General features: G+C 47.2%; 3 long non-coding RNA genes across 3 annotated transcripts; 1 reads left to right on the forward strand and 2 right to left on the reverse strand.

Moving 5' to 3' along the window:
* Positions 1-7,056: 7,056 nt before the first annotated feature.
* Positions 7,057-8,729, reverse strand: LOC135811830 (uncharacterized). Its single transcript, XR_010552697.1, has 3 exons — positions 8,434-8,729; positions 8,177-8,342; positions 7,057-7,280 (listed from the first exon to the last, which is right to left on the reverse strand). It is a non-coding gene; the product is annotated as an uncharacterized LOC135811830 (long non-coding RNA).
* Positions 8,730-8,877: 148 nt separating this feature from the next.
* On the forward strand, positions 8,878-9,749 carry LOC135811834 (uncharacterized). Its single transcript, XR_010552700.1, has 2 exons — positions 8,878-9,189; positions 9,600-9,749. It is a non-coding gene; the product is annotated as an uncharacterized LOC135811834 (long non-coding RNA).
* A 160-nt stretch (positions 9,750-9,909) lies between these two features.
* On the reverse strand, positions 9,910-12,026 carry LOC135811832 (uncharacterized). Its single transcript, XR_010552699.1, has 3 exons — positions 11,877-12,026; positions 11,620-11,784; positions 9,910-10,700 (listed from the first exon to the last, which is right to left on the reverse strand). It is a non-coding gene; the product is annotated as an uncharacterized LOC135811832 (long non-coding RNA).
* Between the last annotated feature and the right edge of the window lie 3,586 nt (positions 12,027-15,612).

Below are 15,612 nucleotides of genomic sequence, written 5' to 3' on the forward strand. Positions count from 1 at the left end.
TATGTGCGCAGATGCATTTCCACTGGCAAGCTAATCCCTCATTACGTCATCAGCGCTCGCTCGGCGAAATTCAAAAGTCGTCTTCCTGCTCGACTCGATCGCTTCTGGAGACTCGTTCTTGTTCGAGGGGTCTTCTCTTTCACCTACCGTCGTCTTGGCATCGAAAACTCGGCGTCGAAAATGAAGCCGGAGTGCCCCTTTAAGGGGGCAGCCTACCCATAAATTTAATATATGTAGAGGACATAACCCGAGTCAGAGGGTTATACCGGCTGAATATAAATCCCGACTGCGATAGCAGGAGGGATTTATATGAGGGTACGGTATAACCCGACTACGAGGGTCATTTCCTACTTATGCCAGGTACCCCTACGAAAATAACCCGACTACGAGGGTCATTTCCTACTTATGCCAGGTACCCCTACGCATTTCCAAAAGAACGAACCTATTTGGAGATCTCCTACATCATACAGTACATGAACATGTTTGCTGGTTATCAGTTGGCAATAGATGACTTGCACAAAGATCCGAGCCGCGAGTGAGACGGGGCAAGTGCACCCTGTGCACCCAGGCTACACTGCCGGCACCCTACACCGTCTGTAGACTAGTGTAGTGTACTTTTTTTGTCGGCATGAATGAACGGTGCACGGCATGTACATGTACATGATCAGTACCGTCACTGTCTTCAGCAGCTCATGAGTAGTAGTAGTAGTAGTAGTAGTAGAATTTATTATTTTGATAGGGAAGGCCCTACAGACGTTGCCGTCTTGTTACAGGGAACCCTAAGTGCTCTTTACAGAGCGAAACAAAAACGGATAGATGCTCAACCTGACGACACGAGACAGGTAGAGAATTCCACCTATCAGCGCCAAGGAAAGAAAAGTCATGCATGTGCACTTGTAGGGTTAGTGGAAGCAGGTATTGTACTACTCCCTGAGTGGAAGTACATGACTGTATTGTTATGTGAAGAGAAGCCAGGCGTCCAAATCAACCCAAAATACTCTTGCCTTATTCTTCGGTGAAATAGATTAAAAAAATTGTCTTACTAAACAACAGTGAGCATAGAAGCAACCTCGATGCACCCAATAATATGGCATCCGGGAACAGCAAGTGTTGCACGAGGATCTCAAGAACACGTCAAGTTCCATGCTACCCGCCGCCATCAAAAGAACGAAGGATAACTGTGCTAGCCTAGTTCATATTCAATGTAACGCTAACGGTAGGGGATATAGGAGCCTGTTGGGAAGGCGTGGGTGAGGTGTAAAATATTGTACGGTTCGCACAGCACAACATACATGCAGCAGTTATTGCGACGGTTAACGTCGATGGACGAGAGTCATAAAGTCCATGGGGGTTGACGTTCCTGGGCTTCTTTTCCGAAAGGAAAGTTTTATTTCTTCTCAAAAAAGCAGAATCATGCTGATTATACCAGTCTGTTATGAAGACAAGGAAGCAGCCATGGACATTGTGCCATACTAAAGGAACGACAGGAAAAGATAAAGCACTTCATCTGAAAACTCAAGGACTATCCATAAATACAGCAAATGATAATCCTAGCCTGGTAATGTCCAACTCCGTCATGTGAGCCATTCGGTGAGTTGTTATGAGAAGCATAATGTTCGAAATGCTGAAATTTGAACAGTTGCAGTTGTGTTCGTCGCCACACAATGCCATCGCCAGTTCACATTCGAAATGTAGCCATTTTTACGCTTGTGTCCCTGTACACGGCATGGAAAGCTGAACAGATTCAACTCTTCCATCGCTTCCTGATCTGTACAGTAGTGCCCGTTGCGTTCCCGTTCCTGACACTCACATCCGTCTCCGCTAACCAGCATCATGAGCACTCCAATGGTTCCCGCCGCTCCTTCCGTATCGTCCCAGCGCGCCCCGTCAAAATGTGAATTACTGTAGGCAACGGAGCCAGTGTATGATGAAGGCGAATGCACTGTTTGATGATGCTCCAACAAATCCTTTCTGAGACTGAGACCCAGCCGGAGCCGCATCGTCGACATTACCAGCTAATCATGGGGAGGTATAATGTGACTTTCCACCACTCCCTGATTCAATCATAGTTTGCGAGCCTGCGCCAAACTGCTTTCTCACTAGAGCCAGGCATTGGATACATATGGCTTCAGTAAGGTTTACAATGCTATGTCTCTGGCCTAAGTCCAAGTCTAGATACAGCTGCTCAGAGTCAGGGCTGATGAAGTGTTCATATCGGAACAAGTGAGACTTCAACAGTAGCTAGTACACATTAGGCCTGAGGACTTCGCAGCGTTTCTCCAGCACATTTGTTCTCTCCTTCAACTCAGATACTACTTGAAGTACTACTAAAGGCCATCTGGCTCTCACACTCAGTCCTTCCACCCCTCATTTTCGTGGTTTGGGCTTCCACTCGTGACTCGGCAGGTTCCTGGCCTCTCCGCAGTCTGTCCTCAGGAGAGGGTCGCTCTGGATCTAGTGAAGCCGAATCGAAGGGAATCATCGAGTCGAGTTCTTTCTCAGACGTCCACAAACTTTCGTTGTGCTTGACTTCGCTTCCACTGCGGGAAGGTACAGGTAGTCACACTTCAGGACCACGACGTGCTTGTTGCAGCCTACACCAATGATACTAACATAATATTCCCTCATTTTTCTGCCTCCCGGCCGGCCGGCTCGGAAAGGAACGTATGGAATGGGAGCCTCAGTTCCATCTCTCGTCTGCTAGTGCATTCAGGAGCGTAGCAGCGCTTCGGCATGACGATACAAGCCGAATCAAAACAACTCTACTCTCTAGCCAAAAAAAATAGCTCAGTGTTCTTCAGGCAAAAAGCGAAACTTCGAAAGTCACGAACTCAAAAGGTGGGGAAGTCAGAGTCAGAAGGTCCACTTGCCCCGTCTCGAACCCAGACAATCTTTGTGCAAGTCATCTATTGAAAGAATGGTCGAGCAAGATCAGAAGGAGATTCCTCCGTGGATGTTTTGGCATAAGATTTCCTTTCAGTTCCAGTGTATATTGTAGCATTTTATGATCTTGTCTCGTGAGCGGTGCGGAAGTCAACTGAATTGCTGGGGTGCTGGAGCTGTCGTTGAATCAAACTACTGTCACTAGTTAGACTACAGTCTGGACTCTTTGGGAGTAAGTTTAGTGTTACTATAACTATGGTACAGTGCTGATTTTCACATGCGGCATCTTATAATTATTAGTTTTGCTTACTTGCAAGTAGATGCATTTCCATACACTGTTTTGTATCATTGTGTCACAATTCAATCCAATCTAGCATTTTCCAATCGGTTTGAAGTACACTCTGTATCATAAACTTAGTTACCAAGGAGACAGTCTGTTGATGATCTTCAACTCTTCGAAGTACAATGTACATTGCTGACCCATTCGGGATACTTCGTGGTTATTCGACGTTCTTTATCTTCAGTATAATAGAATACTCTGTAGACGAATTCCAGGTCATTCTTCTTTTCCATTGTGTGCTGTTCCTCGTCAGTAATGATGTTCTGTGTGGAGTGTACACGTGCATGTGGTGTCCTTGAAAAGGTAGTACATCGGCAAATGATTCGGTTCCTTCAAGATCACGCTGAGCTTCGTATTCTCCCAGACGAGCAATTCGCCTACCGCAGAGGGCACTCCTGTGAGGATGCGTTAACTCTCGCAGTAAACCGCTGGATGATGAGTGTGGACAAGGGCGAGTATTGCGGGGTTGTACTCGTGGACATGAGCAAGGCCTTCGATCGGGTACGCCATGAACTACTACTTAACGAGCTTCAAGCTATTGACATAAGCGGAGTAGCACTAAAGTGGTTCTCCAGCTATCTCCAGGGTCGACGACAACAGGTGAAAATTGGAAATACCAGAGGAGACGAGACACATTGTACACGAGGCGTTCCGCAAGGGTCGGTGCTGGGGCATCTGTTATTCTCTTTGTACGTGCGACATGTCCCTGGAGTACTTCGCCACGCAGAGTCCCAACAGTATGCTGACGATATCGCCTTTTATATACACTGTCAGTCTACTGGAGAACTTCAGCACAAGTTGACAAGTGAGTTGAACAGACTAAATACGTACCTTGGAAGCATTGGTCTCATCTTAAATGCCCAGAAAACGAAGTTCATGGTGCTTCGGAAGAAGGCTCTGCCTCTTCCGCCGGATCTTACCATTGCATGCGGTGGTGTCGATATTCGACCTTCTGCCACAGCGCGTTATCTTGGCCTCATTATTGACCAACACCTCACCTTTGAGGATCAAGTCAACCATGTATGTGCATCTGTTTATAAGAAGATAGGAGCATTCCGCCGCTGCCGCCGTACAGTAGACCACACAACTAAGCGAATATTTTATTTTTCCCTCATCCAATCCACTATTGAATACGCCAGCAACTCGTATGCTCACTGCCTTACACCATCTTTATACTCTCGCCTTGTTACTTTAAGTCATATCAGCATGAAAAAGGTTTTTGGTCTCCCTCGCCGTACCCCGACTGTCTTTGTTTTGCGGCACGCTAAGTTATACTCCCTCGAATCTCGTCTCAACTTGAGGCTTTTTATTTTTGTTTTCCGCTGTATTCATCAGCTTACAAGTCCTCTTCTTTCCTCAATGTTCACCCTCCAGTCGGCTGCTACTTGCACCGAGAGGCGCACTAGAGGGCAATCATTCTCTTCACTTTCTTTGCCCGCTGCTACCACTAGATATGGCATGTTCTCTATTTCTTTCCTTGGCGCTGATAGGTGGAATTCTCTGCCTGTCTCGTGTCGTCAGGTTGAGCATCTATCCGTTTTTGTTTCGCTCTGTAAAGAGCACTTAGGGTTCCCTGTAACAAGACGGCAACGTCTGTAGGGCCTTCCCTATCAAAATAATAAATTCTTCTACTACTATTCTACTACACGTGCATGTGGTGTCTATTGTGTCTGTTGTGAATGGGGCTGTTAAGTGTGACGTCACGGCCCCTTCGATACGCATAGCAACGGAGAGCACTGGGGCCCCGGGGACAAACAAAAGTCACGTCCTCTGGATGGAACCAGTTGTGAAGGGCAACAGCATCTAAATGACTGGAGCGAGAGCAGTTTTTCCTTGCTTTTTCTTCAAGCGATTGTTGTCGCTCTGTACTCCTTGTTCTTTCCTCTACAAATCTCCTGTAGTCGTCGAGGGCCTTCATAATGGCTGTGAAATTGGCTGCCCACTGTAAAACTCCGTGTTTGAGAGTGCTTTGAAGATTCTTCGCCTCCTGATGGATCAAAGTACGAGCACTCCCTGTGGATTCGATTATATGTAGGTGAGTTGTTCAAGAAATCAGTGTCTTCTTTCTGTCTCTGCCCTCACGCTGGCACAATATCAGCCTCTATATCCATGACAGCCCGCACCTCCCGTAGACTGCATGACTTAGCTGTATTCTCGCCCTCCGTGGTGATTGAAGACCCATTGAAGAAGTTGTTCAGAATGATGTCCTGAGAATATAAAATAAATTAATTCCAGGGAATTGTTACAGGGTATTTTGGAAGGATGGAGAGAGAGAGCACTGTTTGACGTGTTTGTCTCACTGTAGTTACTCCAAATTATTGAATGGTGTATGATCAACTCGATATTTTCCGCAATGGTTTTTCCTGATTTGCGGGATCTCTTCTTTTGCTGTTTGCGTGTTTACAGGAAGTGACTGTCTGGTGTATCTGCACCAGATCCTGGGGAAATGAAGTCAGATGCAGAGGCAGGGTCGTCCAGTGATGCAACACTGCCGTTCTATGTGCAACGTCACCGCTAATTCCCCCGGCGAAAACACAAACACGTGAAGAGACTACAGTATTGCCCGTTCTGGCAATGAATCGTGACTGCTCGGACAGTCGATAATCGAAACACAGAGCACCAGCATGATGTTTTCATATTGGGAACCACACACCAGCTCACTTCTCAAGCCGAAAAATTGATGAATACAAAACACAGAGCGACGCAACAAGAGATCATCCGGCAACCAAACCAACCTGGGTCTGATGCACTGAATAGTCCTGAAATACGCAGGCCACACAAAGCAGTGCAAGCACAGGCTGTTACAAGGTACATGCATTGCAGAACAAGGTGTAACCAAAGATACACAGGGTTATAGCTGCACACTCGTGCATGTGCTCGCTCAGCCCAAGAACACGCAGGATGATAGAAATAATCCGGGGGAAACACGCTAATGTCATGACCGGGGAGTGGGCCAGACATACTCTCAGGATTCTACAATTCCAGGTTCTTTACGGAAATATACCATGCAGGAATCCAGATACCCATTTCTCACCCTCACCACACAAGAAGATCAAAGCTTCACTCTAGGACCAAGCTCAAACAACAGAGAAGCAACAAGAACAACAACAACCAGCGATCGATGCAAAGCATCGAGCTATATACAGTCAGTATCGCCTATAGCGTTGGTGTTTGATTTTGAGCATTTTATCAGTATAAGCGATATATCACTATGACCGATACTGCATGCAATGTATGCGAGTGGGGTGTCAAACGACTCAGCGCGCCGTGCACATACGCACTACATACATGTACAATGTCATGTACATGTAGCTGGCTGTAGCTCATGACACACAAAATCAGGATTTCCTCATGATGGAGGCGTATTTTGGCAACTTGTACAAGCAAAACTCACCAAACAACACTCACTGGACAAGTTCTTCACGAACAAGTAACACCATGTTCTACTCTGACATCGCTTGATTTTACATCAATCACTATAACTGATGCAAAAATAGTGTAATAAACGTCTTTTGAAATATGAATTTGATCACTATAGGCGATATATTACTATAGACGATTATTACTATACGCGATAACTGTGTATACTTAGTTATGGCAAATGAAAATGAATTTGAGAAATTGATCACTATACCCGGTATATTACTATAGCCGCCAACCTTATAGGCGATACGGACTGTACTACAAGACCTAGTAGCGTGCACGGCGCGGAGCGAGCGAGTAGCCAGCAAAGCATGAATAGTGATAGGTTTCACAACACTATTGATCGACAAGACACATCGCTGCCACGGCAAACACTTCATAAAGACACATGTACATTGTATAAGCAGACGGAATACAATACAGATAATGACATTGTAGCAACACACGGACACGACACTAGCACCGAAGTAAGCATCAAGACGTAAATAGTGCAGCTTTGAAAAAGTAAAAACTACATGACATGTACATTGGTGTGCCGAGTAGTATCATCATTGATTACCCATCCAACCAAGACGTTATCAGGTCCCAGACGCCGAGATCCCACGCCGAATGTGAAGTGCATCTAGCCTTGAACCTGTTGCACAAGGCACACACATATGACAAAAAATGACATCCACTCCGATTATTTCCAGAGGCCAATCATAACAGAACACAGAAATGAAACCACGGGCTCAACAAAGTAAACGCAAAGGGAATTAGTTAAAATAATCCATGAAGTGCTATTTTAATTCCAGCGCTAACTGCAGTGTGGCATCATGGCCCGATACCCGCTGAGTATAGACACAAACTCCATTTGACAGGGGCACGACATACTATTTTGGAATAAAGTCACAGGAGCATAGCACCCGCTACGACTGGTACGACCATGGCCGCACCACTTTTCAAAAAGTGTGGTCCGTCTGGAATGTGCAAAACCGTAATAAAAATTCAGGATCCATCGATATTCGCATATGCGCATCAGACCTTTTTCAAGACTCGTACTCGTAGATCTGTTATGCATCTGCAGTCGAACTGAGTACTGTACTCGACTCGACTGCACACTGCGCCAGAAGTGTGCCAGAAGTTCCCAGAACGCAGGATTTTGTGTCTTTTTTACAAAATTTTCCCGGGGGGGGGCGGACCCCCCTCCAACACGGCCTTCCGCTGCACCGACCTTCGGTCGTACCACTTCCAAAACCCCTCCTACGCCCCTGAGTCATAAAGTACAGCACTCCAATGACATGACGGACACCTCGTGCAAATGCGTGGTCTGTTCATCCGGTCAACTCGGCCACGCATGAGAGTGTGTGCATGTACGCGCGCACGCAAGCGCGCGTGTGCACACACACCATGTATTCGGTGCGTATGGCGTACCTGTTGCGGAGATAATGAAGATGGAATCATTATCATGATGTTACATGTACATGTACAGTGTATGTTTGAGTGTAAAGTAAATTTTATTTTATTACACATTTCTTCGACACAACTTACTCCACATCTTCGCATTTCTCATAATCCATCCACCTACACTCCGTCTCAGTTGAGGAAAAACTCTCCCAGGTATACACTAGTCACCACAGCCATGTGATGATATTGGGATGGGTCCCAAGCACGATTGCACTCTCCAGTTACAATATAATTTATTTGTCCAGATTATCTGTGAAGACAAAATGCAATGCATAGCGGCAATCGATGGATGAAGAGAGAGTTTGTAAATACAATATCTTTCCACTTGTTCAGGAGCTTACCTTTTGGAGTTCACATCGTTTACACGATCTCTTATGCTGTCTTGCACCTTGGCTTTGTTGACCATGGATACGCCATCCCAGAAGACATTCTACAGGAGCTACTAATGCAGAGCGTTTTTCACGCTCGATCTCGGCGATCTACCTCGTCACGCCAATAAAATCCTCCGTGACACTGGCTACAGTCACAAGAGACGTCTCAGTAAGGTAATGAGCACGACAACGCCGTCGAGATCAAGGACAAAGAGAAAACAAAACACTCACTGAAAACAGCAAAGAAGAAACGAAGAAATGTACACGATTCCTGTTGCCACTGACAACTGGTTCGGTGGGGACGACGCTACTTTTGTTTGTCCCCAGTGGGATCGTTGCTATGCGTATCGAAGGAACTGTGACGTCATCACTTAACAGCCCCATGGGGCTGTTAAGTGTGACGTCACGGCCCCTTCGATACGCATAGCAACGGAGAGCACTGGGGACAAACAAAAGTCGCGTCCTCTGGATGGAACCAGTTGTGAAGGGCAACAGCATCTAAATGACTGGAGAGAGAGCAGTTTTTCTTTGCTTTTTCGTCAAGCGATTGTTGTCGCTCTTTACTCCTTGTTCTTTCCTCTACAAATCTCCTGTAGTCGTCGAGGGCCTTCATAATGGCTGTGAAATTGGCTGCCCACTGTAAAACTCCGTGTTTGAGAGTGCTTTGAAGATTCTTCGCCTCCTGATGGATCAAAGTACGAGCGCTCCCTGTGGATTCGATTATATGTACTTCGAAGTAGGTGAGTTGTTCAAGAAATCAGTGTCTTCTTTCTGTCTCTGCCCTCACGCTGGCACAATATCAGCCTCCATATCCATAACAGCCCGCACCTCTCGTAGACTGCATGACTTAGCTGTATTCTCGCCCTCCGTGGTGATTGAAGACCCATCATAAGAAGAAGTTGTTCAGAATGATGTCCTGAGAATATAAAATAAAATAATTCCAGGGAATTGTTACAGGGTATTTTGGAAGGATGGAGAGAGAGAGAGAGAGAGAGAGAGAGAGCACTGTTTGAAGTGTTTGTCTCACTGTAATAATTACTCCAGATTATTGAATGGTGTATGATCTACTCGATATTTTCCACAATGGTTTTTCCTGATTTGCGGGATCTCTTCTTTTGCTGTTTGCGTGTTTACAGGAAGTGACTGTCTGGTGTATCTGCACCAGATCCTGGGGAAATGAAGTCAGATGCAGAGGCAGGGTCGTCCAGTGATGCAACACTGCCGTTCTATGTGCAACGTCACCGCTAATTCCCCCGGCGAAAACACAAACACGTGAAGAGACTACAGTATTGACCGTTCTGGTAATGAATCGTGACTGCTCGGACAGTCGATAATCGAAACACAGAGCACCAGCATGATGTTTTCATATTGAGAACCACACACCAGCTCAATTCTCAAGCCCAAAAATTGATTAATACAAAACACAGAGCGACGCAACAAGAGATCATCCGGCAACCAAACCAATCTGGGTCTGATGCACTGAATAGTCCTGAAATACGCAGGCCACACAAAGCAGTGCAAGCACAGACTGTTACAAGGTACATGCATTGCAGAACAAAGTGTAACCAAAGATACACAGGATTATAGCTGCACACTCGTGCATGTGCTCGCTCAGCCCAAGAACACGCAGGATGATAGAAATAATCCGGGGGAAACACGCTAATGTCATGACCGGGGAGTGGGCCAGACATACTCTCAGGATTCTACAATTCCAGGTTCTTTACGGAAATATACCAGGAGTCCAGATACCCATTCCTCACCCTCACCACACAAGAAGACCAAAGCTTCACTCTAGGACCAAGCTCAAACAACAGAGAAGCAACAAGAACAACAACAACCAGCGATCGATGCAAAGCATTGAGCTATATACTACAAGACCTAGTAGCGTGCACGGCGCGGAGCGAGCGAGTAGCCAGCAAAGCAAGAATAGTGATAGGTTTCACAACACTATTGATCGACAAGACACATCGCCGCCACGGCAAACACTTCATAAAGACACATGTATAAGCAGACGGAATACAATACAGATAATGACATTGTAGCAACACACGGACATGACACTAGCACCGAAGTAAGCATCAAGGCGTAAATAGTGCAGCTCTGAAAAAGTAAAAACTACATTGACATGTACATTCGTGTGCCGAGTAGTATCATCCTTGATCACCCATCCAACCAAGACGTTATCAGGTCCCAGACGCCGAGATCCCACGCCGAATGAAGTGCATCTAGCCTTGAACCTGTTGCACAAGGCACACACATATGACAAAAAATGACATCCACTCCGATTATTTCCAGAGGCCAATCATAACAGAACACAGAAATGAAACCACGGGCTCAACAAAGTAAATGCAAAGGAAATTATTTAAAATAATCCATGAAGTGCTATTTTAATTCCAGCGCTGACTGCAGTGTGGCGTCATGGCCCGATACCCGCTGAGCATAGACACAAACTCCATTTGACAGGGGCACGACATACTATTTTGGAATAACCAAAGCATATTGCCTCTGTATTTTGGAATAAAGTCACAGGGGCGTAGCACCCGCTACGACTGGTACGACCATGGCCGCACCACTTTTCGAAAAGTGTGGTCCGTCTGGAACGTGCAAAACCGTAATAAAAAATCAGGATCCATCGATATTTGCATATGCGCATCAGACCTTTTTCTAGACTCGTACTCGTAGATCTGTTATGCATCTGCAGTCGTACTGAGTACTGTACTCGACTCGACTGCACACTGCGCCAGAAGTTCCCAGAACGCAGGATTTTGTGTCTTTTACAAAATTTTCCCGGGGGGGGGGGGGGGCCAGACCCCCTCCAACACGGCCTTCCGCCGCACCGACCTTCGGTCGTACCACTTCCAAAACCCCTCCTACGCCCGAGTCATAAAGTACAGCACTCCAATGACATGACGGACACCTCGTGCAAATGCGTGGTCTGTTCATCCGGCCAACTCGGCCACGCATGAGAGTGTGTGCATGTACGCGCGCACGCAAGCGCGCACGTGCACACACACCATGTATTTGGTGCGTATGGCGTACCTGTTGCGGAGATAATGAAGATGGAATCATTATCATGATGTTACATGTACATGTACAGTGTATGTTTGAGTGTAAAGTAAATTTTATTTTATTACACATTTCTTCGACACAACTTACTCCACATCTTCGCATTTCTCATAATCCATCCATCTACACTCCGTCTCAGTTGAGGAAAATTCTCCCAGGTATACACTAGTCACCACAGCCATGTGATGACATTGGGATGGGCCCCAAGCACGACTGCACTCTCCAGTTACAATATAATTTATTTGTCCAGATTATCTGTGAAGACAAAATGCAATGCATAGCGGCAATCGATGGATGAAGAGAGAGTTTGCAAATACACATATCTTTCCACTTGTTCAGGAGCTTACCTTTTGGAGTTCACATCGTTTACACGATCTCTTATGCTGTCTTGCACCTTGGCTTTGTTGACCATGGATACGCCATCCCAGAAGACATTCTACAGGAGCTACTAATGCAGCGTTTTTCACGCTCGATCTCGGCGATCTACCTCGTCACGCCAATAAAATCCTCCATGACACTGGCTACAGTCACAAGAGACGTCTCAGTAAGGTAATGAGCATGACAACGCCGTCGAGATCAAGGACAAAGAGAAAACAAAACTCTCACTGAAAACAGCAAAGAAGAAACGAAGAAATGTACACGATTCCTATATGTTGCCACTGACAACTGGTTCGGTGGAGACGACGCTACTTTTGTTTGTCCCCAGTAGGATCGTTGCTATGCGTATCGAACGAACTGTGACGTCATCACTTAACAGCCCCATTGTCCGTGCGCTGGAGTACTGCCGCCGTACAAGTTCACTGCCTTTCAGCAAGAGTAGATAAACAAGAGTGTGCAACTCCGGATCTCTCCTGCAGAATCTGCAGATACCCCGCGCCCACGGCGGAATTTTTTGTTTACGTCACCTTTTTTCAGAGAAACGCGGCTTTGCCGCAGAGCAGTGTGAGAGCACGTGCTGGGCACCGACCTTGTAGTGTAAAGCCCAGCCAAGTGCACGAGGGAAAACTCTCCAAAAGGCTCGCAGCGCGTGCGTCGTCGAAAAGATTACGTCAACAAAAAATTCCGCCGTGGGCCAATCCATCCGGAGTTGCACACTCTTGTTTATCTACTCTTGCTTTCAGGCATGGCAGTGAACGTGTACGGACGTCGGTGGTGTGCCCTAGCGTAGACCCGGGTGCTCGAATCAGAAACGATTTGACAGGTGTGCAATTTCTCATCTGTAAATCTCAACAATGTCAGAATATACTTTTGGAGAGGCGATGGAACAGGGAAGAGAGTCTGGCTTGACCCACCCAGCAGGAATTCAGAACCTGGGTGCGCTACAACACAAGCTACAGTACGCAGTAAAATTGTCGTATTTCCTTCGGATTTTTTATTTGAAAATTGGGTGCTCGAATCAGAAACAGCGAACTCGTCAGATCGTCTCCGATTCATGCACACGGGTCTGCCATCGTCTACGCTTGGTGTGGCAGTTGAGGGCAGGGAGTAGTAACTTACTACTTCATTTTTGAGAGCAAGATGGTCAGTGGAGCCGCAGATTCAGCAGGTCTTTGGCAGCACCGTACAGGAGACCCATATCCTCGAATCAAGGACCCATCAAAAAGTGGGTCGCGAGTATTTCAAAAAGTGTTTACCGGGCAGCGCTGAAATTTGGCATACCGTTAGCAGGCCGTATGTTGATGGTATTTGTGAAAACTAAACGAAATCGGAACAAGTTTAGGTACAATTTCAGGGTGTTTCTGTTTTGGTACCCTGTGTCTCATTCGAGCACCCGGGTCTACGTCCCGTGCACCGGGATTTATATTCGATATAAATCCCGCGCGGGATTTATACTGGCCAATATAACCATGGCTAGACGAGCGCTGATTGGCTGAAAACAGGCCCTCCGTACCGTACCATGGTATAAAGAGCGATATACCCCGCCGGAGTCAATGATATACCCCGCTGGGGTCAAAGGGTCAATAATATACCCCGCTGGGGTCACGAATATTCCCCGGGTCACGCCAATAGGGGAGATTTTAGTGCTGGTCATGCTCTATTTGTGACAGTACAAGGGATAAATGGATTATACCATTCGTACTCGGTGTACACCATGTCCCTTCTATTTTCCCTCGTGCTAACGCACTCGTGAAAATATTCGGCGGTATACCCCTCGTATACGCGTACTCATGGGTTAATGCATCCTTCTTCCTTTGCCGTAAAGTCCTTCCTGTTCACCAGGCTCACAGAGTTGTATGGTTCGGAGAGGCTAAACGACAGTTTGCGTGTCACAACCTTGTCAAGGAACAACGCCATTGGACATTCACTGAGGTGTCCGCTTTTGCCATTCCAGCGCTGGATAGTGAATCAGTGTGGGTTCAGGATGAGGGCTCTTCAGTTGCTCTTTTTCGTAGCGGCGGGACCTTGTTTGGTTTTCGCCCAGACCAACTGCAAGGCACCATTGGAATCTGAAGAGATGTTTGATGATTATTGCGATGTGGCCTATCCCTTGAAGCCCGCCTGGGAGGTGGCGAATTTGAATGACACTTGCTGCCCCATCCGCATTGGGCCCATTCGGCTGCTGGAAACGGGCAACTCCATCGTCGATCCTCAAGACCCTGGTGTCCTGGCGAGATTCAACAATGCAAGCTGCGCATCGGGAAGATCTACCATGGGCTGCTTCAAGCCGCCAGCTTTCTACCGCCAGTACTCGAACGTTCAGAGCGGCACAGCTAGTAACGCTAGCGGGATTGCGATCCTGTCAGACTCTGCAAGGAATGAGACTTTCGCTCAGGTCAGAGAGCAAATTTCTTTTCTACTGAAATGGTCTTCCCGTGTCATGCCGAACCTGGCCGACTATTTGAGCAAAGCGTACATCCGCGTGCTCATCAACTCCTGCCAGCACTTCAACGAAACATCGAAAAGCAACGATTGGTCAGGACACCCTGAAGGCTCCCCATTTATGACAGTGGGAGCTGCATGGAGAGAAAATCCCTCCGTCGGCGTTGAGGAATCTGCTATTTACACGGGCGCCCCCGACTGTCTCGCGCGCCCTCAACCTTCCTCCGCTATCACTCAGTTTTCCCGTACAATTCATCAAATAGCAATCCGGGAGCTAGATCCCGACGCGTACATCGCCATTGTGTGTTTGTCTGTGCGTGACACGGCGAGCGGCCTCTACCTGTGGTACAACCTGGGAGAGAAGGGAGAGCATGGTGTGAAGTCAAACTACACGGCAGGAAACAGACCGGCCGGACAGGACCAACAGCGCATTGAGAGTGCGCTGTCCGAGAACGATGGTGAGTGGGCAGGTGTATTAGCGTACGACTACTTTAACAATGCTATCGCCGTCTGGCTGGGGGCGCCTAAAGGTGACTTCCTCTACCACAACGCAGCCGGCCAGAGAACCACCAGCCGCGCCCTGTTGAAGAGGAACTCGCCAGACGTCGCATGCCTGTTGGCACGCTACTTTCCCGACGTAGGAGAAGAGAACGGAACCTACTGTCCGAAGGTGCTCAACGATACGGAACATTGCCGCCTGGTTCCCGGCTCGTGTTACTGCAATGCCAGTATGACTGCTGAGTATTTGGGGCCTCCGGTGAATCGTACCAAGTGCCCCACACTGCAGCAGATCAAGGAGCAGTCTGGCTACAAGGACAAGACCTTGCCCGGCGATGCCAAGATCCTCAGCTGCCGTGGCTGCTACACAACAGGCTGCGAAACGGACCGGGGACAGAAGCGCAGCATGGCGGCCAACCCGAGCGGTAACAGATCCCTTTACTTGTCGGGACCCCTGGGCAATTTGGGGAACTCGGCGGCCATCCACCAGTCGGCCCCATCCTCCCTGGTATCTTATACAGTAATTGCCGCTCTCCTCAGCATCCTGTTCTAAGAAGAAGTTAACTCATTATTACAGTCGCAGAACTGCTAATGATTTAATTTTCTACCAAGTAGAATTTATGTATATTTTTTTCTTTTAGTCTCCTTTCCCCCTTCTTCTCATTAAAAATATAAATAAATTTCACGTTTCGCGTGAGACTCGGCTGGTAGCCGAGTTCTTCTCATAGAGAAGAAGTTAACTCATTGTTACAGTCGCAGAGCTGC

This window comes from Sycon ciliatum, chromosome 3 (genome assembly GCF_964019385.1).
Source record: "Sycon ciliatum chromosome 3, ocSycCili1.1, whole genome shotgun sequence".
Lineage (NCBI taxonomy): Eukaryota > Metazoa > Porifera > Calcarea > Leucosolenida > Sycettidae > Sycon > Sycon ciliatum.